Source organism: Anastrepha obliqua, chromosome 4 (genome assembly GCF_027943255.1).
Source record: "Anastrepha obliqua isolate idAnaObli1 chromosome 4, idAnaObli1_1.0, whole genome shotgun sequence".
Taxonomy (NCBI): domain Eukaryota; kingdom Metazoa; phylum Arthropoda; class Insecta; order Diptera; family Tephritidae; genus Anastrepha; species Anastrepha obliqua.
The window spans coordinates 88,352,224-88,375,517 of record NC_072895.1 but is presented as its reverse complement, the minus strand read 5'-3'; the positions used below and the strand labels follow the sequence as shown (position 1 = coordinate 88,375,517).

The 23,294-nt window shown below is 39.0% G+C and overlaps 1 protein-coding gene across 1 annotated transcript in view; it reads left to right on the top strand.

The window, feature by feature from the left end:
* Positions 1–6,909: 6,909 nt before the first annotated feature.
* LOC129244261 (homeobox protein 5-like) overlaps positions 6,910–23,294 on the top strand; it is a 52,674-nt gene continuing 36,289 nt past the window's right edge. The window contains exons 1-3 of the mRNA XM_054881878.1: positions 6,910–7,839; positions 8,122–8,396; positions 13,627–14,025. The gene's annotated coding sequence lies outside the window, so the exon portion shown is untranslated. The remainder of the gene's footprint in view (positions 7,840–8,121; positions 8,397–13,626; positions 14,026–23,294) is intronic.

Here is a 23,294-nt window from a genome sequence, read left to right as displayed (position 1 = left end):
TTAAAATTTCGAGAAAAAAGTTATTTTTTGACTTCTGTTAATTTTTTTTTTCGGAAAAAATATGTGACTTTTTAACAGTTATTATTTGACCAAAAAATTAAAGTCCACTGTCCAAAGTTTATAATAAAATGAATGAAAAAGGTTATAATGAACCAAAAAGTTAGAAAAATAAAAAAAAACCTGCAAGATTATTATAGGAGAGGTCTTTTGGACTTGAAGAAAATCGAAAATTTGTGTGCACAATATTTTTTTCTAGATTTTATTATTTTTGAAAAAAAAATTTATTTTCCGTTCGTGACGTTATAGGCCGTGACGTCAGTTTATAGGCCGTGACGTCAGTTTATATGTTTTGAATGTCAAATGAGCAAATAGCAAAGCACCTTAGCAGAAGCGTAAAGAGATAGCAGCAGTTTACGGGTTGTAATAAACAAAGTTATACTTATTTGATATTTATAGATTTGTTTGTGCTATTGTTTTTGCAGTTAACTACGTTTCAGTTTATTTTAATTGTTATATTTGCTTCAAAACAGTTCATTAAATCTCATTCAAAACGTAATAAAATCAGCACCAAATGTAAACAAGGTTACATAGTTTAAGAGCCGACGCTTAGATGATCTATGTATTCTCACACACAATTACGACTAGAAAAATTTCATACTGAGTGGCTGGTTCATGAGCTCGCACTTTTGCCAAAAGGTAACTATGTGGAGAGGACACGATCATTCCCCCTTAACACCAACGCCATGCTACATGGTCTGGTTAGTTTGCTCATCTCATTTACGAACTTCTAACATCAATACGTACATACATACATACATATGTATATGTACATATATATACTTGAATTTATACATACCTGTAGGTTTATGGCATAGAAAGCTATAAAATATCACTAAAGATCGTCTAGAAGCTTACAAGATAGAAGAGCACACACATACAGAAGTACTTGCACACATATGTATCTACATATGTAGGTATATACATGAATATTTACACACATATCTACATCTACATATACATAAGACCGGTATTAGAACAAAAAACTAAGCAGCGTGAATACTAACGTGGCGACTAAAACAACTTTTCTGGAAGGTGTAATGCCACTATACCTGAACCAGTGTTAAAATACTTTCCGTATAACTTCTCCCAAACGCTTTGCACTAATCTGGCAGCTCACTCCAGTCGAGCGCGTACCCATAATAAGCTTTCCGACACAACTTACGCTCTTCGCTAGTTAACAACTTACCAACATCACACGCACTCACTCATATACTTACAACATATTCGTACATATGTACATACATACACGCATGTAAAACATATAAACAAACAATTCTATTTACTTACCGGCGTCTTCTTCTTAGTATTTCTAATTTTCAAGCATTTTTTCTCTTTTTATTTATTTTTTTTTTTTGCCTTTAATATTCATTCATCTGTTTTCTTCCTACACTACTTTTATCACATTTTCCTCTATCGGTTGTTTGCTTGGTGTTTGACTTGGCGCTTATTCGCCTGTTTGCTGCTTTAAAAATAGCCGGCACAAAAGATTTGTTGCTCACTAAAACTGGTTTTACTTCCCTTCTGCGTGTGCTTCGCTAACTCTTTCACGGTCTTCTATTGTGCTCATATTAACTCGCACGATCGTTTGCTTGCTGCTGTAGCCGCTCTCCGCTCGCCGCTGCTACTGCTACTGATGCCAGCTCGTACTCTTCGCTGTCGTCGTCGGCGTCGCCGTCGGTGTCGTCGTTATTACAAACGAATCTCCCAATATTGCGTTTGTTTGTTTTGCGGTTTTAAGCTCTGTTTAATTTTCGTGTTGGCAACATATTGCCTTATAAGTGAGCATGGCTTGTTGTTGTTTTGCTTGTTTTGCTTGTTGGTAATGTTGTGGTTTTTGCGTTTTTGTATTTTCTGCTGACTTTGTAACATACTTTTTCCGACCGAGCCACCACTTGTTTTGCTGCCATTTCGGTTTTTAGTTACAACCATACAACTTTTCATTTTATTTGCTCTCCTTTTTGTGTAGACCCAACTGGTTTCGGATTGGCAATCTCGGTGCTATGAGCCTAGAACTGGCTTTACGCATCGTTTCACGCTTTTCCATTATTGTGGATTTCGTTCTATTCCATTGGCTATTTGGATAGATAAGTCCTTCATATAAGAGAGTGCGCGTATGCCATGGTTGGGGTGGCAGGAAATTGTTTTCCTTCCATGTATTCTAACTGATGCTTCAGCACTACTGGCCATTCACATACCAATGCAAGAATGTTTTTGCAAAATATTTCTCAAATATAGCCTGACTTCATATACCTTCCATGACCCGTTCGCTGACTATAGAAGAAAATTTGCATATTTCATTTGCCAATTTTTTTTTTTTTTGTGTTTTTGTTTTTAAGTAATAGGAGACCATGCCAATTTTTTTTTTTTTTTTTTTGTGTTTTTGTTTTTAAGTAATAGGAGACCATGCCATTTACAAGGAGCTGGTTTAATCACGATTAAGTTGGTAGACTTTATAGTATTATAGTTATAGGAAAAGCGTCTCTGCACGCAAAACACCACTAACGGAGAGCACTTTTGTGAGTCGTTCTAGGAAAGAGAGTCTGCAGATTTCTGCTCTCAAAAGTTAGCAACAAAAACTGCAAGAGGTGATATTAATGAAGTCCAAAAAAACAAAAAAAAACAATAATCCACTTTATTTAGTATATTTATTTTATATTATATTTATGGAAATAATCACACGAATATGCGATAGTGGAGTGAATTCCTCTTGCTACCGGCCTACTTTTTCCTGATAAAAGTGACTGTTTGTTTAGATAAATAGTGCCAGAGGTGTTTTGGTATTTCTGGAGAGGCACGCAGTGCAAATATGTTGAGTTGTAAGAATATACAGTGCATTAAAAAATTATAGCCCAGGGACTTATTTACAAGTTTGGCCAATTTTTTTGTTCTCATTTAATTTTGAAATTTTTTAGAAAATACCGCATTCTCCTCAAATATCACATAAATCCAAGTTTCGGAAATGGTGCAAATTAAAACAAGGCTAATCACCTACCCTGTCAGCAATCAAATAGATTAATGAAACCAACGCAAGACAAGAGTCTTGTCGAGGCCCTATGCAGCCGAGAGGAGTGAACAAAGAAAAAAAAAAAACAATTTCAAAAAATGTTCATCAAAATTTCAAACTTTTTAAGGGGTTACATGGGTTTCGTTGGTTAAAAAAATCGATTTATTTTTTTTTTTTGCTTACTAATTTCTACAACATCTCAGGAATATTATCCTAAATTTTCAAGTCGATCCGAATAATAAATTCGGAGATACGCTCCAATGTGGAATGTGTGCGCTCCAAGCCACTTTTATTGTTACTCAAAACTTTAAACGCGTTTTTCTCGGAACCGTGTTTTCAAAGTCGGTTGTCAAATGTTTTCGAAAACTATTCAACCGATCTTGATGAAATTTTACACAGGTGTTCGAAATACAATTTATTCGTGCTTGAACGAAGAATTTTGTTTTTTTTTCAATTACAACTATTTAAAAAAAAACAAAATGTCAAGCAAATTTGACCGAAATTTTCATTTCCAATTTTTACTTTTTTTCTTTCCTTCGTTCAAGCACGAGTTTATGGTCTTAACTGAAACACTTATTTTTGTTTTTTCATTTTTGATGAGCCTGTCAGGAGTTATGCTGACAACGTGGACGCACCTTTATTTTCGAGGGGTCACCGGATATGACGTCACAATGGAGGAGTTTCAATTTTTTGTTTTTTGAAAATTTCACAAATTATTCTTTAAACATGTATCTATAAGACAGAAACAAGTTTGAATTAAATAAATAATTTTTTACATAGAAAAAAAAATTGAAAATAGGCCTTTTTTTACCCGAAGAAACCCATGTAACCCCTTAAGCAGAGTTGCTAAAAAATTGGTGTACTATATGCCATTTCATGGTCAATTCGATTTCGCTATAATGAAGTGCAAGTGTGAAGTTGCTCCTAAATCGCAATGATTTTTGAAGGTTTGTTTGTTTATGGATATTTTTCCATATCAAAAAATGTCGAGCGTTCGTTTTATAAAGAAAATGCATTGCCAGCCAAAAAAAAAAATTGTCAAAAATCAACGTAATTTTTGAGTTACTGCAACTTGCACTGAATAAAAACCTAATGGGCCATAAAACTGCTTCTTCAGGTCATTAATCCCTCGTGGGGCACAGAGCATCAAAAACTGCATACTCGAATTTCTACAAAAAAATTCTAATTAAAAAATGCGAAATTTTGATGAGAATTTATTGAATTTTTGCAGAAGTCGCGCAAAGTTCGAAACTTGGATTTATGTGGCTTTTGTAGGAGAATATTTTATATATTTTTATATTATCATAAAAAAAATAAATAAACTTCAAAACTCTGTCAAAATGTCCATAGTTATTAAACCGGGTATATAAATAGAGCCAAATACTGAATTGGCAGAAACAACAAAGAAACGATTTACGAAATAGCATCAAACCGCACGCCCTCCAAATTGGTGGAGGACCTCGGAAAACTTATTCAGAATCTGCTGTTATAGGGGAAACTTATAAGTTTATACAGGATTTACGCGGCTGCTCAAGAAAAATTATCTCTAACGTTAAGAAATGTATGCCAAAACGCGAAAAAAGAGGTCGCCAAGAAGCTGTTTCGAAGACAAAGCTGAGAAAATTACTGCCTTTGGTGCGTAAAAAATGCATTTATGCTTCTAAAAAGATTAGAGGCAAGTTTAATTTTAATGTTAACTCGTCTACAACCAGAAAAAAGCTCATTGCAGCTAAACTGCATGGAAGAAGCGCAAGAAAAGTAGCAAAACAACATAGGACAGTATAAAATTTGTAACTGTACATTAGCCAGTTAAAAAATGGCGGATGATTTTTTAGTCCGACGAAAGCAAAATGGTTTTATTTGGTTTCAAAAGCCGCAGACAATTTGTACGAAGGCCAAAGAATGTTTCTCTCAGAAATCAGAAATATGGTCAATAAAGCACGAAAACGCCAAAATCAACGTAAGTGGTTGCTTCATCTACTATGACACCTGTCCAGAAGAAAGCGAGGATGACAAGTTGCACCTGGCGATAATGGAGTCCAACATGCCACTACATGTGGAGTGGAAGATGTCTCTGAGCTGTGTATATGAAAGACAGCGCTCCAATGCATACTAGCAAGTTGGACCCAGAAATTGGTTCGTTCTAAACCGGGTGGGGATCACGGGATGGTCATTCAAAAGTTTTCAGCAGATGCAAAGAAACTGCAGACAAAGAAAATCACACAAATATCACAAAGCTCTGGATGACTCTACGAAAGATGTTGAGAAGTGCAGGCGCTTGGACTCAATGCCTCATACATAGCTGCGCAGCAGAACTTTCTGGGAAGGGTCGTTCGATGAAATAAAAATATTTTAGACCTTATTTTGTGTTAGTTTTGCGTTGAACTAATTAGTTTGAGTTTTGTTTTTGTGTTTTACGCTGACTACTGCTATTTTTACTTTCTGCTTTTTTTCACTTGCCTATTTTAATATAAAAGTGAGTACTGTATTTTTTGCTAATAACTGCTTTCCATATAAACTTAAATATCAGCAAATAAAATAAAATAAAAATCATAGCTGAAATTTCTTTCTGAGATATTTTTTTCCAGCACAAATTTCGACTATGGACCACGGAAGGTGAAATTCCTTTCTGAGATACTTTTTTTTAGTCGAACTTTCAACTATTTGCCCCAGCTGTTATTTTGAAGAGTTCTATGTAATCTTGCGTACTCGAAATTCTTCTAAAAAAATTTCTTAAAAAGTAAATGTAACTTTCGACGATAATTTGTTGACTTTATTATTTTTTTAATTTAAGAATGAACTACATTTTAATAAAAATAAGTTTGAAAATTAAATAAGAAAGAAATAAATTGTCCAAGCTTGTCAATAAGTTCTTGTGCCATAGCAATTAGGCACACTGTAGAATTTGTGAACCAATTTTGACTAAGTGAAAATATCTGTCATTCATTTCTCAATAACTCCCACATTTCAGCGGCCTTTCGTTTATCTACAAACGATTGTGAAAAATGCCTATATTATACTTTTGGACCGAAATTTTCTCTAAATTGTGATCCACCAAAATTAGTTAACCTCTTTCTGGTGAAAAAATCAATGTTGCAGAGTGTTCTTGACTAATAATTTCATGTTTTCGTCATTTTCCATTGCATGTTTTCAACTTTTCTCATTACTCTTCCTTTTTATTTAATTTGTTTTTTTTTTCTTTGTTTGTTTTTGCGGCACATTGTTTCTAATAAATTTTATTCATAAATATTAACTTTCAATTTTACGCTGGCAATGCTGTGCGTCACAAAAAAGCGCTTGCGCTTTCAAGTACCTAAACAAGAAAATAATAACAACTACATTGAATGACATACTTTCGCGAGAGTCGAAGCAACTGAAGAGAGAGATTTGGCAGTGCTTGCTCTTATGTCAATGCGGCCAGCAGAATGTTGCAACAATAGCGACAGCGGCAACAACAGCCAAACATACAGAGACTACTGCGGTCGACTGCTGCGAACAAGACGAAATGTCAGATGTGTCAGAAATAGGCAAACGAGGCGAGCAAAGAAAAACTGAGAATAACCCAAATGACAGCAAATGGGCAGTTTGTAGTTATTGTGCTGCGGCGAGTGATGGAAATGGGAGCAAATTTCGTGTGTTTTGTTGTGCGACAAAGTGAAAAAATTTCATAAACAATGTAACAATCAAACGAATAAATAAACGGAAAATCTGTTGAAAGCTCGTAATGAATGAATTGAAAATGCAGAAACTCAAATGTGGCGTGTTAAAAATCAGTGAAAATTTGTGCTGAGGAAAAAGTGGAAATCAGTTGGCTGTATACAGTTGTATGTAAGTGAATAAAAACACAAGCTCTCACACACTCATATGAATGTATGCATGTGAAAAAAATGAGATGTACGGGCTTAAAGTGCAGCGTAGAAATTTTTGGGATGGTGGAAAAATCGGCAGCAGGCGCAGTCAACAGTGGGCAATGCAGCCATGCAATGCACTCATTATTGTACATAGAACAGTGGTGGCTGTGACGGCGCAGTCAGCATCATTGTTGGCAGCAACATAGAAAGTAGAATAAAAGCAGAAGGCATAAGCAAGAACAAGCTGTAAAGGCAGACGCGGCGATCTGACCATGCAGTAACAATAATAACAACAACGAATGAAGTTGCGAAAGATAAATGAAAAAGCAAAGCAAATTTTATTTGAAAAGCAATTGGCGCTCTGTCGCAGTCTCACTCTCTCTAAACAACTGTCAAATAGCTGCCGCGTGCAGAGGAAAATGAAAACAAAACAAAATTTAAAACTGCAGTTGTTTGAAATTGAGAAAAAGAGAGAGAGAGAGAGAGAGAGAGCGAATTGAGTACTAAAATTGTATAGCGCCGAGAGTGACTGCATGGAATGCATTTTCACACCGTCACACATACAAACACACAAATGTACATATAACTTCTGTATGCGAGCAACCACAAGTGCACTGCCAAACGGCCGACGACTCTGCAACTCTTAGCCCTAATAATAATGCTCGAGTATAAAGCCCAATTGGTAGTGAACGGTCGGTCGGTTGGACGGACAGTGGAACGCGAACGTGCAGTGAAACGGTGTAGCAAAACAGTAAAATCGATGGCCGAGCGCAGTTGAATAATGCAAGAGTGTTTGTGTGATATTACTCCGCTCTGAGCTGCTATTGAGGATTTCTTCTTCAGTTAGCCAAACACACGCACACACACACACACACACTTATATGTATATGTACTTAACTATATATGTGCATTTGTGTAAAGTAGGTATGCATTTTGCTGTAGTTGGCCGCCTTTACTCTGTCTGTCCGACAAACTAAATCGCTGGCTCGACGACTTAGTTAGTTATTTTCGTTGGTCTCTGGGTGAGAGTCGCGCAGCAGAAAAATGTTTGCTCGTATTAGTTGGCAATAACCATTTGGTGGAATGTTGTCTTATGGTAGTTAGAAGTCTACAAAATGCAATATTTATAAACCAAACTGTGCGGGCACCAACGCGAGTGCATGTGTATGTGTGTGTGAAAAAATGAAAAATCCTACAACATTGCAGGCAAAATTCATTAAGAAATATACGAGGAAAATACCACAAATGCTGAGTGAAGTGAATAGAAAAATAAATTAAATAGGAAACTCTTATTGGAATAATTGAAGTGGTGCTTATACATAGAATGCTTCCGCTGAGATTGTGGAAAATATATACATATGTACATTACATACAGTGCATGTATGTGGAAATTTATTAACACGAAATATTCAGCCATCGAAATCTATGCTTCCATTTGAGCAGCCGTTTGCTAATTCTTGAATAGACTGCATATTTATAGTGTAAGTGCTAAAAATAAAACGTTTTGTGCGAAATGTTAAAGGAAAATGAATATTAGGAAATGATTATTGGAAAATTATGTTGTTAAAATTCTATTATTAATAAAATAAATAACAAAACAGTGGTGAAAAAAAAAAAAAAAAAAATTACTCCAGCTACGCATCAGCCTAAAGTGTAGTGTAAATTACTTCTCCCTTCCCAGCGCTCATTCCGCAGACTTAAAACCTAATATTCATACTAATGTTGGTTATACAGGTGCATAAGTGTTGACTGAATTGGGCCAAGTTTCACGTTACAATTTGTGCTGCCCGTTTTAGGTTTTATCTGTCAAGCGAAAAGGCCTCTACTGCTTTACGCTTATTTCGAGTTGGCTCCCAGTCAGCGTCGTTTTGTCAATTCTGTTAAGAACTTCGCTTAGGAAATTTTTATCCGACCGAGAACTGTCGCATCAGCAGCATCCTGTGGAAATGTATGAGGCGATACTTTTTGCTATTACAACAATAAATAAACGGCAAGCCATTTCATTTCATAAGTTTATGCTCTAACCTGAAAAATACAGGGTCCGGCACTCGACGTGTAACCAATTAAAAAGGACATACATTTAGTTTGGAAAATTCCTTTTATTCAATTCAATGTAAAAAATATGTAAAAATAATACAAAATTAAGAATCAATTTACTTTTGCTTGATATGACCACCTTTTGCCTAGAGACATTGACTATAGTCCAGAAACGAATCGCAAGCCGCCCTAATGTGACTTGCAGGTATTTTGGGTCACTCGAAGACAATGGCCCAAAGGGAATAATCAATCAGATTCGCGTCTGGTGAATTTGAGAGCCTTTGTGTGCAAAGGAACGTTTTTTTTTCTTGGTTCACTCGAGCTTTATGAGACGGTGCCGAGTCCTGTTAAAACGTCCATGTTCTGCCAACGAGATATTTGTCTGTCCACGACTTCAAAGCAACCTCCAGAATACTTTCCCGATAATATTTCGCATTTACCTTGATGCCTGGCTCGATAAATTCTATTGGAGAGCGCCCATTTGCGGTTACAGCGGCCAAAACTACAATATTACCTGTGGCGGGTGCTGCCTCTTGGTGGCCAACCCATGACTTAAATTCTTGTATAAATCAAATAAATCCTATCGATTTAGGAGTTTACAAATTGCTCAATTTGAACAATTGTCTCGTCAGAAAACACAAAGATCGGAAATTTACCGCTTTCGGCCAAGCGAAGCAACTCCTTCGCTCTCTCAAGTCCGACTTGTTGCTTCTTTGGTGTGAGATTATGCGCCATTATCTTGTAAGGCATGACTTTCAGATCATTTTTCAGTATGGGGCGTATGTTACGGTCAGATATTTTCAATTTTTCGCCATTTGATTGGCACATCGTCGGTTTTTTAAGAGCTTGATAACTTAAAATGATAATAAAAAACAGAAATTTAGTTGAAATGAATTTTTTTTTTTTGATTTGTATTATAATCTGGTAGATAATTTCATGGCATTCATTTTTTTGAATATGATATTCGGCACACTTTTGTTTGCCGCGGTTATGAGTTGAATGATCCATTGGAGCAGTCTAATATAGGGTGGGCCATGTAAAATTTGCTTTTTGAATCGGCTATAAAAAAAAACCAATCAATATTTTTTCAAACTTTTTTTTTATTTTAAAGATTGAACATTGTCATTTATGAATAAAAAATAATATCGTTCCACGACTGGCTTTACAGTAGGCCATTCGATCAACCCAATTTTTAAGCACATTTTCGGTTATTTGGGCTCCAATTTCATGAATGGCAACTTCGATTTCGTGTTTTAAAGCATCAATCGTCTCTGGATGGTTCGCATAGCATTTGTCCTTAACGGCTCCCCACAAAAAATAGTTCAACGGGCTTAAATCACAGCTCCAAGGCGGCCAATGGATATCGGAATTTCGGCTGATTATTCGGTTTTCAAAAACGGTAGCCAAAAGTTCGAGTGTAACTTTGGCAGTGTGACAAGTTGCACCGTCCTGTTGAAACCAAATGTCGTCCATGTCATCCTCTTCAATTTTTGGAAACAAAAACTCGTTGAGCATGTCACGGTAACGCTCGCCATTTACTGTAACCGCGGCTCCTCGCTCATTTTCGAAAAAAACTGGCCCGATGATGCCGCCAGACCAAAAACCACTCCAAACAGTGACTCGTTGTGGATGCATTTGCTTCTCTACAGTAAAGTGTGGATTTTCTGAGCCCCAAATCCGACAATTTTGCTTATTGACGTAGCCACCGATGTGAAAATGAGCTTCATCAGAAAATATGATTTTTCGGTAAAAATGCTCATCTTCGGTCAAACGATTTTCTGCCCATTGAGCGAACCGAAAACGCATTGGATGGTCATTAGGCTTCAGTTCTTGCACCAATTGAACTTTGTAAGCCTTCATACCGAGGTCTTTATGCAAAGTTCTCCTCAAAGAAGTGCGTCAAATGTTCAATTCTTGAGAACGATAACGAGTTGAGGTTGTTGGATGTTCACGCACATTTTCGGCTACAGCAGCAATGTTTTCGGGTGTACGCACTGTAGGAGCACGTTCACGTGTTGTTTTATCCATTAACGATCCACTTTCATGAACACGACTAACAAATTGATCCACAAACTGTCTTGTTGGCAAATCTTTTTTTTTGATTTTTTTTTTTTCAAATTTCTTACAGTTTGAGTAGAAGACTCACCACTTTGGAAATAGGTTTTCAATATTTCCCAATTTTGTTCAAGCGTAAAGCGTCCCATTTCGTAAATGTCAAACCTTTAAGTAAATTATGAACACATTTGATATGTCATTTGTGTTACCATTCTCAAAAAAATAAGCTAACGCTATATGGCCCACCCGTATTTGACTAATTTTTCCAATAAATCTGTAAATTAATCGGATTCTTACATTCTTCTGGAATTTTTTCAGATTTCCAATAAATCCTAATAATAAATCTAAATGAGTCCAATCAGCAAAAATGCGACACAAACGATGGTAATTTGGCTGCAATTCTTGCACGAGTTGTAATTTATAGGCTCGCAAACCGAGATGCTTACGTAAAATTTTCAACGTAATCGTAGGATAAAAGCCAACAAGTTGAGAACCGCTCGACGGGTCGATATTTCAGCGTCTTCTGCAACATTTCGTTGTATGAACTTCACGAACAAGCAATTTTTTTTTTGTTTTTTTTTTTTTTCAAAATAAATTTCGACAATTTAGAAGCGTTTAACGATTCTTGACGACTTATCAAACCTTATTTAACAGAAATGCCAACACAGTTTGCCATTCTCAGCTGTCAAGCAATGGATTATCGACATCAGTAGTTCTCACGCAGGTAAAAAAACACCCGATACAAATGATTCCAAACAGTTTGCTGACTAATCTTTAATTCCTACGCAACGGAATAAGTGTTTCAATGCCTGTGCGCCAAATTTGCGACTATGCGATATTTTCGAGCTACCGGTTCGCTCTTGCAGGTCCATGAAGGCTTAAATTACTTTGGCCGTCCGCTATGTTGTTTAGGACGGTGGCCACAGCTGCCTGAATGCCTTTAAACGATGCCTGACGCTTTGCTTTCATCTTTCAAAGTAATATCGGATATAGCTAATTGTCGCAGGATGTAAAATCTGGTGGGGCAACAGAATAATTCCCCTTTTTTTCAATGCAATTGCGCTTTTTCGATATTTTCTAGAGGGTTTCTAGCCGCTCTTTTGGCCACCTGATCGTTCATCTTCACTAAGAAAATTCACTCTAAAAATCGCATTAGCTAAGCTTCAAGGATTAATTCCATTTCTTCCCGCCACACGCTTGCTGATAAATGCATTTGGAAGCCGCTCAAAATAGTAAACTTCAGAACCTTAGATTCAAATCCAAAAGGTCTCAGGAACGTAGCCCTGATCGTTGGCACAACAGTCGTTAGGTGCATACAAAAAAATACCAAAAATGACTCCGCTTGAGTACTCCAACCAATTCATCTAACACCTCCTTCAAATGGGTTCCTCACGACGACAAAAACTTTTGCTGCGCGCAATTTTTATGAAATTTTCGGAGTATTCACTTCAACCTTAGGCTAATTAAAACTAAAATAAAGTTAACAAATTCATCGTAACGGTGTAAAGAAGACACACAAAATAGTAGTTAAGTATGTCAAAAAGTGCAGTGAGTGGAAGAGTTGTTATAAAACAGCAAATTTTGCAAAGCACAGCTAAAGTTTTGAAAAAGAAAATAATAATACGTACACACATACACACATACCTACATATGGGTATGTTTGTGTATAAAAACAAAATGAAAAAAAGTGCAAAACGGCCAAAAAAGTTAAGCAACGTCGCCGTTGACCGCTCAACACAGCAATTTTATTTTCCTTCTTTTTCTCTTCTGCTGCTGCTGGCGTACGCGTGTTGAATTTTGTGTGTTTAGTGATTGTGAATTCACCGCGCGTTTTTGCTGTTTTTAGCGCAATCAAAAAAAAAAAGCAACAATCATTAAGAAAGTAACAACAAGGCGACTTATGTTTTATATGTAATCGCCTGCACTTAAGCCTTAGCCTCCCGCTACACCGCCGTCGCTGTGCCCATCACCACCACCAGTATTGTCTCGCACGCGCATCACAATACCAACAACAACAACATCAATAAAATGCAGCTCCTCCACATCAACGCACAGAAGTTTTAGCAACAGCAGCAACAACAACAACAACAACATTCACTACTCGAGACAAAAGCAATAACAAAACGCATAATAGCGTTTTAGTAGTCGCAAGAGTTACCGAAGTCACTGTCGCCACCGTCATCGTCACTACCCCTGCCGGTTGCGTACGCGTACGCGTCCTCATGCTCAACATCATTCTCATCAGCCACATACACACATACTTACATACACTCCCTCACAAGCACTTGCATTCATCTCTGCATGTCTCTTTCTCATACTTGACATTTGTATGCACGCAATCGTTTTGTGTGCTGTTGTTTTTCTGTATACGAGTACAAATGCGTACAAATACGTGTGCGCAATTATTATGCAGTTGCTTCGGCCGTCGTAAAGTGTACATGAATTTTCTGGTACTATCGTTTTCATGTGCAGATCACTGAAATGTTCTTCTGCACATTCCTCGTCTCGTCCTGGTGTTCTCAGCAAAGAGGCGTGTGTTTGTTGTTGTTGCTATCACTTCTGTTTTGCTTTTATAAGTGCTATCATTAGTATGTTTCTATCCCTTATTCGACTGTATAGGCAATCCGTTTTTAAAAAGAAAACAAAAAAATGAACAGACAAAATAAACGCAACGAAGCTAAATTTGTGCAAAGTGAAAAAAAGTAAAAATATATACAAATGTATGTGAATCAAACATCCAATAAAAAAGCATGAATTATTCCATTTGATTCTGTAAATAAAAACAAAAATGCATGCGATCTGTGTCTAGTGTAAAAAGGTATGAGTTTGTGTTCAGAAATCAAATTCTAAAATAGCAACAAGAAATTTTATTAAATAAAACAAGTAAAAGAAGAAAATGCAACTTTCTACGCATTGAGTGTTAATTTGCTAAAAAAAACTCCTCGATTTCTTCGAATTAATCTTTGATGCCGCAGGATTTACGAGTAGAAGCAAATGTCGGTTACAATAAACGGGAAGGTGGGTGTGTAAATTTGTGTCCTATTATCTAGTTCGGATATTTTATTGCAAAAAAAAAAGATATATTTTCAAATAAAAAGTAGACTTAGACATTAAATTAGTACCATCAAAAGTTTTCTAAACCATTTATAGCTCAATATATGTAGGTATGTATCCCGCGATGTCTGAATTTGGTATCCCCGCAAAACTAACTCGGCTATGCAAAATGACGTTGCTCAGCACCAGCAGCGTCGTCAGAATTGGGAAGGACCTCTCCGAGCCGTTTGATACCAAACGAGGTTTCAGACAGGCTGACTCGCTGTCGTGTGGCTTCTTTAAGCTGGTATTGGAGGGGATCGTACGAGCCGCAGAACTTAATCGCTCGGCACAATTTTTTATAAGAGCGTACAATTGCTGGCGTATGCCGATGATATTAACATCATCGGCCTTAACAACCGCGCTGTAGTTCTGCCTTCTCCAAACTGGATAAAGAGGCAAAGCGAATGGGTCTGGTGGTGAACGAGGACAAAACGAAGTACCTCTTGTCTTCAAACAAGCAGTCGGCACACTCGCGTATCGGCACCCACGTCACTGTTGACAGTTATACTTTTGAGGTTGTAAAAGACTTCGTGTATTTAGGAACCAGCATTAACACCGATAACAATGTCAGCCTTGAAATCCAACGCAGAATCTCTCTTGCCAACAAGTGCTACTTTGGAATAAGTAGGCAGCTGAGTAGTAAAGTGCTGTCTCGACGAACAAAACTAACACTCTACAAGGCTCTCATCATGCCCGTCCTAACGTATGGCGCAGAAGCTTGGACGATGACGCAACGCTTAGAGTGTTTGAGAGAAAGATTCTGCATAAGATTTTCGGACCTTAGCACGTTGGCAACGGCGAATATCGCAGACGATGGAGCGATGAGCTGTATGAGTTCTTCGACGACAGAGACATAGCGCAGCGAGTAAAAATCCAACGGCTACGATGGCTGGGTCATGTCGACCGAATGGATACAAACGCTCCAACTCTGCAAGTATTCGATGTGGTATCAGCTGGTGGTAGCAGAGGAAAGATCAGGTGGAGAAGGACTTGGCTTCACTTGCTGTGTCCAATTGGCACCGGTTAGCACGGGAAAGAAACGACTGGCGTGCTTTGTTAAACTCGGCAAAATCGCACAAGCGGTTATCGCGCCAATTAAGAAGAAGATATGAAAATTCACTTTTGTATAATATAAGGAGGGCAACATAACAACTTCTATTTATTTCACTTAAAAAATTTATTAAACAAAAGTCTACAGCCAATTAATTGAGTTTGGGGAATAAGTTCGTACCGTTTTTACCGAAGACTTTTATTTAAACAAAAAACAATAATTATATCAACAAGTTAATCAATTATATATTCGCTGTTGCTGTTTACAACCTCTTCCCACCTCTCGACCTATTTGTTGATGCCGTTTCCCCAAAAATCACCTGGTCTGGTGTCAAGGTAACGCCCTTCGTAAGGTTTGACAGTGAGCGGAAAAGATGTTAATCGGTCGGTCCAAGGTCCGGAGAATACGGCGTATACTGAAGGACCTCCCATTCGAGCTCATGGAGTGCGGCTTTGACGACTTGTGCAACATGGGGCCTGGCGTTGTCGTAAAGGAGTATGGCTTGACCATGTCGATCAGGTCTTTAGCCTCATTCACGCGATGTAGCTAGGCAATGTAGAGCTCCTTGGTGACCGTGGTATTCTTTCATATGATCTTCTTTGGATGAAGATCCGACTTGATCTCACTCCTTTCTTTCAGTTCTTATCTCCCGTGACAATTCGATACAAAAAGTGCTCTTTATGACTGCGGGTTGCTCGATGGCGAGCGAGATCCTGAGAAGCAATTTGAAGGCGACTTTCTTTGCTTTTTCGTTGCATTTGGAAACAGGGCACGGCAAATATGTTTACGGATGGCTCGAATTTGGACGGAAGAGTTGGTGGGTGAGTATTCTGCAAGGAACTCCTCATCAAGCTCAAATTTAGGCTTTCGGACCACTGTAGTGTTTTCAAGCAGAAGAAGCCACAATTAAGGAAGCTGTGGATTGGCTGTGGGATTCTGTAATTACAGCAAAGGATGTAAATAAACTTTTAAAAGCCACAGCTATCTAATTTGGTAGGTATCCTCACTGGACATCGTACGTCTACGATTTGTGAAATTATGCCAAACTTGTGATTCTTAACATTTTTAACACTTTAGGTTCTGCGAAATACGCATTACTCTCCATTAACCCAGACATTGAAATGGCCTTTGGGCTAATTTGATCCTTAGAATACAGACTATAAGAATTTTATGCCACTTTTTGCTAGTTTTTAGACTCACACAGGTAGGAAGTTAGGTGAAATGGTTGAAGTGCCAGAGCACTAAAGCGCCGTTTTGATACCATTATGAGACCTCCAACAGGCAGATATCTACAGTCCGCCAGAGCTGTTGATATAATGGAGGAGATGAATTGGATTTAGGTTTGCGCACTGCCTCAGGCTGTCGAAGAAAGGAGCGCCCAGTGACCTTAGTCGTCTAGCTGCCAAACCCGGACATTTATAGAGAAAGTGCTCAATAGTCTCCTCTGAAAGCCATCCACAGCTTCTGCAATGGGGATTAAATGGTAACCCTAGCTTTTCCGCGTGTGTGCCGATCGTCCAGTGACCAATAAACGCAGCTATGAGTTTGGAAATTGAATGGCGTGGAGATCAAAAGTCTTTCTGAGTCCTCCGTATATTGTACTGGGGCCAAAAGGTTAATATCTCCCTCGCGCCCGCGTTCCTTAAGCATTTTGCATGCCTGCAGGATCGCAAAGACTTCTGCTTGAAAAACACTAGCAGTGTTTGGCAGTTTAAAGGAGATAGATAAATTGGCTGATTTAGAGAAAACCCCTGCTCCGACTCCCGATTCCTGGAACGATTCTTGGAAACGTCAGTGAAGACAGAGGTGCAAGCGTCAGAGCAAATTTTCCCCTCGATCCAATCCTATTTATTTGAAAAGATCGCCCTAGCACGAAGCTCAACCTCTAGTTTGCGAATAGAGAGATCTGTTCGAAGTTCGGAGAAATACCGTGTTAACTGTCCGAAAATGCTACCATGTCTGTTGAGACATGAGGCCAACCTCCGTCAAGCTGATTGCACTTTGAGCTGCGATGAAAATGACGGAAAAGTCGATGGGAAGTAAGTGCAAAAGAACATTCAGGGCAGCTCTGGACAAGTTTTACATGCTTCGATGATGCCAATGCATACAGCCCTTTGCACCCTCTTCAGTTTAGTGATATTATAGCCCCTCCGAAGAGCTTCCCACTAAGCCAGGCATCCATACGTTAAAATTGGCAGACCCACTGCGTTGTACATCCACAGCACGACCTCTGGCTTGAGTCACCATTTTTTACCGAACATAGATTTGCAGGAGTAGAAGGCTATACTGGCCTACACATTGAAAATCGGGTAATTCAATGTGTGCCTTCCAATGGAGTTGGGAGTCAAGTATAACTCCAAGATACCTAACTTACGATGAGAGCGGAAGAACGCGGTTGTTTAATTTGGGAAGTCGAAAGGGTGGAGGTTTACATTTTCTGGTAAATAGCAGCAGCTCCTTTTTGTCAGAGTTGACTCGGAGGCCGCAAGTGGCAGCCCAGCGACTGAGTACAGCCAGTGACCTTTCCAAAATCTCAGCCATGACTAAGGGAAGCGGTCCCGATACCATCAGGACCAAGTCATCGGCGTATGCTACCACCTTAACCCTATCGTTATTTAGCATTATCAGAACTAGCCAAAGTAGAGGCGAAGGGACACCACCTTGCAGCGTCCCCCTGTGAACGAATCTAGTGACTTTAGCCCCTCTTGCGACCGCATTAACTTCCCTGCAGCCAAGCAGGGACGAGATCCAGAGACAGATAGGTCTTTCTACCTCTAGTCTAGTGACATTTGACTCCGCCCTGATGTTATTAAAAGCACCTTCTATATCTATGAAGGCCGCCAAATTGAATTGTTTGTCTTCCAGAGATTTTTCCACAGTACCTACGACCTCGTGTAAGGCTGATTCCGTGGATTTCCCTTTCAGGTAAGCGTGTTGGGCTGAAGATAATTTGGATTCGATGTGCTCTCGGATATGGTAATCAATCAATCGTTCAAAGCAAGAGCCTACTTTCAATCAAAAATGCCTTGAAAAGGAAGTAGCAGTAGAGCAGCTGATTTGATTTTCTTATAATTTTTTGGTCCTTAGTGATTTCAAAGACCTATACACTACAAAAATCTTATATAATGCCTTAGTCCATTCAGGTTTGATACTTAAAAACACCAACGAATATTTTGTGAACGTTTTTTGTTCCACTTTAATGAGAGCCACTGCAGCTCCGTTTGCTGCTATCTACCATGGGACATACATATCTATGTACATATGCATGTAAATAACATTGATGCCCGCTGCTAAGCTCAGTCGCTGGCTAAAACTCACTGCTTTTCTAATTCTTTTGGGGCCTTTCTGCAGCTTATCTCACTTTAACTTTGCGTGGGTTTTCTGGCACTGCTTGCTTGCCATCATCTTCTTTCCTCTGAAGTGCGTGTGGTCTAAGAATTTTCCATTAAAGCTACTGTTTAAAGCAGTGAAAACTACTCTACACTTTAGGAAATATTTAAAGAAAATATTTGTGTTTGAAGTTTGTGGGCTCGAATTGCCTTCATATAATTTTCTATATTCTCTTTTATCACACTTTTCTTGGCTGGAAGTTATTTGACATTGTTTGTAGCAGTAAATTTCAGCTTCCGTCTTCATGCCCTGCTTGTTCTTCTTGTGTTATTTTTAAAATGTTGCTTTTTTATTGTTATTATTTCTTCCGATTTGGGGTCGCAATGGTTTGGCAGCCAACATCCATAAATAAGTAAAGAATCTCCCACGCAATTACGTATTATGTATCCATTACATTCCGGCATAGGTGAAGGTATGTACAGACATATACACATACACATGTATGTGCATGTACGAGTAAGTATCAGCCTAAGCAAGAGAGTGAGCACATGGCGAGCGCTCTCAGCTGCAATTCGAATGCGTTCGGCAATGCAGTGAGCGCACGCTGAGTTACAGTAATTGATGTAATATACATGCACACATACATACATACATACATACATATATGTATATATAGCTACATGCATATGCACTCGTATCTCATGCAGCTGTAAATTGACAATCTACTGCAAAGAGGGTGTGGCACATCGTTTATAGTATATTTTAAGTTTCCTAATTGCTTGCCTAATTTGTCATTGCACCTTTTTAATATTTGTATGGAATTTTTCAATATTTCTTACGCGTTCAATGCGCTTAAAGGCATGGAAAACAAATTTAGCTGAAAATACGCTATAAAAGTGTTATCACATTTGTGAGCCAATATTTATTTAGTTTCACTAAACCAAATAAACTCACTTGAACTGCATAAAAGCCAAAGTTTTACAAAACAGCTTCCAAATTTAGTGTCGCGAGCAGGTTTATAGTAGTTTTTGTCTTCTCTTCCATACACACACTTCCTTATTTGTTTTTTCTTTTTTGTTTTAGTGGCGCTTTTTACGCTCATATGAGTATATTTTCTTTCAATCGTTTGTTTTTTATTTATTACATTCTACAGCACATTAATTTTTTCACAGCTCTCTTTTTTTGGGCGCTTTTTGCGGTTTGACGTAGTGACACACAAAACGTTATTTTTGTGCTGTCATTTTGTTGCTTTTTTCGTTCCACTTTTGTCTCCCTTTTGCTGGCGCGTTTATTTCGGCACCTATTAACCGACCAACCGTCATCATCCAAAAATGAAAAAAAAAAACAACAACAATTATAATAAATAAATAAAAATCGGCGCTTTTCGGCGTCGTCTGCGCCCGACTGACCATCGATGAACCGACGAACCGTCGAGACGAGACGAGTCGAGACCAAGCAGCCAGTATGGCTGCGAGAATTCAATCAAAAATTCTTCTGCCATATGACCGACCACCACCACCACCACCACCACTCACTCAGTCAGTGGGCCAAAACATAAATACATTTGTGCGTGAATGTGTGGTTGTGCTTTTGCATTGGCGGGGTAGGTAGGTGAATGTCGGAGTTCTGTTAACTGTATGCACGTGATTTAGTTTCAGCGCTTCCGTGTCGCTATTCGAAACTGTCTTACGCCTTTTTTCTCTCTTTTCTGCTTTCAGCTGTGGCTACCGTAAATTGTAGTAGTTTTTTATTGCTCTTGCATTCACCCTCATCCTCAGCAACCATTCTTACTCACCATCTATCGTTGAAGCTTTTGCAATATTTGCGGGCAATTGTCAGTACCGGTCGTCGCATAAATACCGCTACTGATAAAAGTTTAATGATCTTCCCGTTGTTTTTGTTATTGAACAAATGCACAAACGTATTGTTGTTATTATTTTACTATTTTATTTACATATTCCTAGGTTGCTGTTGGTGGCGGCTATTCATGTGCGCGCTTCGTATGAACTCTTCGGTTGTATGCAAATAAGTGCGCAAGTGCCAGCAGAAATCTGTTGATCGCAGCAGACACTACTTTGTAACTCAAAGGCGGATTTTTGATTGGGTACCAGGCTTTCTATTCGAGATGAATCTTTTTGAGACTTGGCGCGTAGGGATGATGCATTTTAAATATTAGTAATCACTTTTCTAATGAGAATCTGCTAATTTTTGTACCGGTTTGTAGATCAAGAAATTCTGAAAAGAATATAAATTTGGATATAAATCTGATCCTTCCTAATGTAAGAAGAAGCTAAATTCTGTCGCAAGACGAAACAGGCTTGTACTTATATGGGTTCCGGGACACTCCGGTGTTCAAGGAAACGAAATCGCCGACGAATTGGCCAACCGTGGATCAGCCAATAATCGGAATCAGTTCCGCAGGAATTCTGAACTGGATCAGCGATTATGTAGGCAATCTGCATAAAGAGCGATGGTCGGGTCTACAACGCTGCAGAACTGCAAAGTGTTTTGTGTCAAATCCGAACAAAAAACTGTCAAACTTTCTACTAAAACTTAGAAGGAAAGACATTCGGTTGATGGTCGGCATCATTATAGGACACAACCCATGGGGTCAGCATATGACCACCATTGGAATCATTGAGGACCCGGTGTGCCTGTGATGCTTGGAGGAGGCGGATAGCACTGATCTCTTTCTCTGTGAGTGTCCTGCCTTTGCTAGAGCACGGCTACGAGTTTTGGGTTCCGATGTCATGAGAATGAGTAATATTCGTTCTCTAAAACTGGAGGATATTTACAGATTTGCCAAAGAATCTGGAAAATTCCCACAGGACAAACTATCTCTATCTCTGTTTCTTTCTCTGATACTTTTCTCCTTCCCTCCTTGACTATCCACCCCCTTTCTAGAGCTTTAAATACAATGGGCTTTTCAGCCTGAGTGTTTTAGGAGCCACCAAATCTCCTTTTCAATTTCATTTCAATTTCGATCCCTCCTCGGCATAGGAATGATCAACTTGAGAACGACTTGGTTTCACTGCCGTGCTTTGTTCAACTCAGTCTACATAAGTCGTTGCGCTAATAATAGAAAAGAAAGGACTTTCAAAAAAATTTATTTTTAATTTAGCGGCACAGTTCGTAGTGACACTCATTTTGATGACTGACAGCTCATTTCCGTGTCTAAGTTAAATGCGCTCCCAAGCTAATATTAAAAGCACTACATTAGATTAGATTAGATTCCATATAATACTTGCCCTTCGACCTCATGGTCCTCTGAGCCCTTTACGCATCACAGTACCTTATCCAGACCCAGTTCCCTTATTATTAAACTCAGGACAGAGCTGGGTTGGATTGAGCGTTTGAGCCTTTTTTCGGGCTGCAGTTGGCCAAGATGTCTCAATCTTCCCCGCGCTATAGCGCTGCATTCCAGGTGAAGGTGTATTGAAGTTTCCTGAGATTGGTCGCAGAAACTGCAAAAGTCCGTAGACCAAATCCCGATCATGTGCAGATGACTTCGCAGTCTGCAGTGGCCTGTGAGAATTCCCGTGAGCATTCTCAGTTTATTATTATTATTAGTTTTAAAAAACTTATTTTTTGGTTGTACCCTCCCAGTAGCGAATTCGCCTGTCGTAGCCCCAGAATTTGGTGGTAGCAAACCTAGCTCTCACTCCTAAGCTTCTGCTTGATGGTTCCCATAGCAAGGAAGAGCTCGGGTCCTATTAAAGGCGAGGCTGCAGCCCCTCTTGCCAATGCGCCCGATTCCAGTTATATCTCTGTGTCCTGGGACCCAAATTAGCTGGATGCAATTGTGCGTTCCTAGTAGATTAAGTTTCTCGATACACTCAAGGAAAAGTGCGTATTTGATCTCACAGGCCGATAGGGCCATGAGTGCCGGCTAACTGTCACTCGGAATGGCAATTCACTTATTCCGGAAATGTCTGTCTAAGTTTAGCTCCGCACATAGACAAATGGCGTACGTCTCTGCGTGGAAGATGCTTGGAAAACTGCCCATCGGCACATGACAGAACCAAGTGGATGTAAATTCCAGCGCCTATGCCTTCTGGGGTCTTCGAGCCATCTGTGTACCTGTGCAAGGTATATTCCTTCCGCTTTCTCTCAAATGCAGGCCTACTCCAGTGTAACTTATTGTTCAGTTCTATTCTAAACTTTTTTCGAATTTAATTACTTTAGTGATATCATCTCTGGGTAGTTGGGCAAGTGGGAGCTGCAGTCTCAGCACTTCCATGTTTTTAGAAGGCATGACTTTTCCTCTCCCAAAGCCTTCCCTGGTAATATTAAGCAGGGTACGCTTGGCTAATTGTTGAATAACTACATGAAGCAGCTCCGCATCGCCCGCGTCAAGGACACGCATGCTAAGCGCTGAAGCTTAGTTAACTCTGCACGCACCATCGAGAGAATGACACTGAATGTCCAAACGCCCGCTTAATACGTCACCATTGGTCTTATTATTATGATGTACAGCCATCTCTGGATTCTTGGGCTACAGCTTCAGGATTTTCCTGCTAAACGTTTGCAGATCATGAGCGCCTCTGTTGTTTTGGACAAGGTTGCGTCCGCATTCCTCTTCCAGCTAAGCTTGGCATCCAGGACAAGGCCAAGATACTTAATTTTCCTGACCAAACCAATAGCAAACCCGTTTATGGTGCTCTTTTTCATTCCTGGTAAGACTCTTTTGCTTATGTAAGGAAAGGAAAGGCTGTTTTTGCTATTTTCGTTAGGTTTAAAGCTCTTTTCAGTACATCGCATAGAAGGTCGTCGAGCCTGTCTCTCGCTATAACTACAATTCCATTGTTTG